The 3,761-nt window shown below is 38.0% G+C and overlaps 1 pseudogene across 1 annotated transcript; it reads right to left on the reverse strand.

Moving 5' to 3' along the window:
- Positions 1–294: 294 nt before the first annotated feature.
- Positions 295–3,555, reverse strand: LOC143636683 (uncharacterized; annotated as a pseudogene). The gene is made up of 3 exons (XR_013154285.1): positions 2,745–3,555; positions 700–2,600; positions 295–623 (listed from the first exon to the last, which is right to left on the reverse strand). The product of XR_013154285.1 is annotated as an uncharacterized LOC143636683 (transcript).
- Positions 3,556–3,761: the final 206 nt, after the last annotated feature.

Here is a 3,761-nt window from a genome sequence, read left to right on the forward strand (position 1 = left end):
ATTGCAAATTGTCAAGTAATTTGATAAGAAGCATGCACGTGCAGGTTTTTTTTATTGTAAGTTGTGGTGCAATTTGAGTAGGAACGTCATGCATTATTTTTTGTTGGAAGACAAATATAGGAGGCGAAAGAGAGGGTAAAAACAAAGACTTAAATTGGTTTAAGGGCAAAATGATCAAAGTAAATACTCTCTATTGTTGAGATGGAAGTAATGCTCTCTAGACAAATATGAAACTGCAGACTGCTACAATCTTGAAGTGAAACTTGTTATTAATCACTCAGATATGACTTATAACTACACTTTCTTGCTGATCTTTGTGAGCAAAGATAAGACTTCGTTCATGTCTGGTCGATCATCTGGATCCGCTCGAGTGCAGGATAACGCCAACTGAAGAATCTGTTCTATAACACCGTATTTTGTGGGGAAATCGGAAGCCAGTACAGGATCGACAATTTCAATCAGCTCACTGATTTCATTTGAAAGTGTCTGTTCTATCAACTGTGGCAAAGTTCCCTCGTCTTCGGTGAGTCCTGTTGGTCTTCTTCCAGTCATAAACTCCAAAATTATCACTCCAAAGCTAAATACATCCACTTTTGTTGTCACTTTTCGCATATATGCAAACTCTGGTGGAGGAAAAAAAATGAATTAGTGTGACTTTTTAGGTCAATGCTATCTAAAAGAGAGTTGGTGATGCATTACCTGGTGCCAAGTAACCAACGGTGCCTTGAAATGCTGATGTAGAAGAAACACTCCTTCCATCCGGCTGAAAAACTCCCAGAATCCGAGCTGTCCCAAAATCACTAACATGAGCATCCCAATTATCATCAAGAAGAATGTTAGAAGGCTTTAAATCACAATGAACTATGGGGAAATCATATCCAGAATGTAAATAAACGAGTCCTCTAGAAACTGAAATCAAAACACCAACTCTCTCAGAAAGATTCCATCTTGATCGATCAATCCCAGAATCATGTATAGCCGTATCAAGTTACCATTTTCCATATATTCAAGAACCACAGTCTTTAACTTTCTACTCTCCCATGCATAACCAACCACTTTCACTAGATTTCTATGCCTTAACTTTGGTAGTGTATTCATTTCTTTGTAGAAGCTCTTATCTGATTCTGCTGAAAACTTTGTGAGATTTAGTTTTTTTATTGCTATCATCTTTCTATCTGCTAGTGTACCCTTGTACACTGTGCTGAACCTGTTTCTACCCAGAATGTTACTTTCACCAAATCCATCTGTAGCATCTTCCAGTTCCTTTCTTTCGAATCTTTTGAGAGTGAACCCTTGGGTGTACTCTGGTATTGGATCCTTAGTCTTTTTAGCATGACGATAACATAAAACCCCCAAAACTAGTACAAGAAACAAACCCATAGATCCAAGTAATATTGCAAGAACATATACATATTTTTTGGATTTTTGATGTGAACGATTTGAATGCGTTGAGATGGCGCATGATTTGGTGTCGTTGGCAACACACAATGAAGGGTTTCCAAGCAATCCGATTGCACTGGAGTTTTTGAAAAGTCCGATATCAGGAACACGTCCCTCGAGATGATTGAACGAGAGATTAAGGTGTTTTAATGCCAAATTGTATTCAAAATTTTCTGGAATCGTGCCATTGAATTTGTTTTGAGAAAGATCAACCGAAGTAAGACGTGTCAGATTGGCCATGCTTTCTGGGATCTCTCCTTTCAACTGATTTCTTGAGAAATTTATGTAAGAAAGGACACCAACAATAGGGAATATTTCACCAGAGACGCCACCGGAAAGATTGTTTCCTGACAAATCAAGACTCTGCAGGTTTCCGCAATTCTGTATCGTTACAGGAATACCTCCTGACAGATTATTGTTTGAGATATCAATGACTTGCACCATCTCCATCTTCCCAAACTCACTTGGGATATTTCCTGTTAGGAAATTGTTTGAGAGATTGAGATATATCTGCATATCTTTCATACTTGAAATCACTGGCCCTGAAATCGATCCGGTGAGAAAGTTGTGTGACAGGTCAATCCACATCAACCGTTTCAATTTTGTCATACTGTCTCCAATTGACCCGTTAAACCTGTTTCCGCTGAGATCCAACTTAGAAAGCATCTCGAGCTTTGAAACAGAATTCAGAATCGGACCCTCAAATCTGTTGTTCGACAAGCTGAGTTCAGTCAGCTGTTTAAGATCACCTATTTTATCAGGAATTCGACCTTCTAGATTATTATTATCAATCCAAAGTCTTTGAAGGAAATATATTTTTGAGATTTCGGTAGGAATGGTGCCTGAAAATTTGTTTTCCTCGAGGTTTAATATTATCAAACTAGTCAAGTTTCCAATCTCTTGTGGGATTTGCCCAAAAAAGGAATTAATTTCAAATCCTAGAGTTTGTAGATTAAAAAGTCTTCCAATTCCCGGTTTCAACATCCCTGTAAGATTGTTATATGATATACTTAATGTCACAAGATTTTGCCACAAGAAAAGATATTGTAACCTGGGCAAATTCCCAATCTCTCTGGGAATAATACCAGAGAGTTGGTTTTGGGCCAAAGAAAGATTTCGGAGCTCTTTCAATTTAACAATCGAAGTTGGAATCAAACCTTCTAAAAGGTTATCATCAGCCATAAGAACCCGAAGATTGACCAAATCACCGATTTTGTCTGTAATTGTACCATTAAGTTTGTTGGAATCAAGCCAAAGTTCTAGCAAAGAAGTGCAGTTACCCAAGCTATCTGGAATGATTCCACTGATGTAATTTTTATCCAGGTATAGTGTCGTTAGATTTTGGAGTTTCCCTAGTTCGGATGGAATCGGGCCGGATAGGGAACTTTGCCAAAAATAAAGACATTGTAACCTGGACAAATTCCCAATCTCTCTAGGTATGATACCAGAAAGTTGGTTTATGCTTAAATCCAGAGTTTGGAGCTCTTTCAAATTTCCAATGGAAGTTGGAATTGGGCCAGAGAGGGAATTTTGCCACAAGTAAAGACCCTGTAACCTGGACAAATTCCCGATCTCTCGAGGTATGATACCAGAAAGTTGGTTTTGGCTCAAACTAAGAGCTTCTAAATTTTTCAGCTGGACAATTGAAGTCGGTATCGAACCTTCTAAACGGTTATTTGGTAGCCCAAGAATCCGAAGATTAGCCAAATCACTGATTCTTGTTGGAATTGTACCATTAAGTTTGTTGGAAATAAGTTCAAGGAGTAGCAAAGAAGTGCAGTTACACAAGCTATCCGGAATAATTCCAGTGAGGGAATTAAAAGATAAGTCAAGAAGTTGGAGGCTGGAAAGGCTACCAAGAAAGGGAGAGATTTGGCCTTTGAGGTGTGCTTGTGGAATTGAAATAGAAATCACACGTTTAGTGATATTATGGCATTGGATTCCCGTCCAGTTGTAGTGATGAGTGGAATTAGCATTCCAATCCAGGAGTGCACTAGTCGGGTCGTGTGTGATTAAACTCTTGAAATGTTTCAGGGCATTTGCTTCATCAGCTTCCAAGGTGGAGTGAACACCAAGCACCAAGAAAGCTAGAAGGATAAAGATTTTGATTGTCATTGAAGTGATGATGAGCATTCATCTAAGCTGGTCCTTTTGTATTGCAGAATTCTGAAGAAAATATTTTTTTAAATCTTAATCATATCATATAGTATGTGTCAAAAATACAAATCAAGGACTCGTCATATCATACGTGGCTTATTTTATGTTTCTTGGGGTGGAACACGTTTTCTTTCGGATATGTTACAAATATATATATATATATA

The sequence above is a fragment of the Bidens hawaiensis genome, unplaced genomic scaffold, assembly GCF_021521415.1.
Source record: "Bidens hawaiensis isolate Kalapana, Puna unplaced genomic scaffold, B.hawaiensis_p1.1 tig00008041_1, whole genome shotgun sequence".
NCBI classification, from domain to species: Eukaryota; Viridiplantae; Streptophyta; class Magnoliopsida; order Asterales; family Asteraceae; genus Bidens; species Bidens hawaiensis.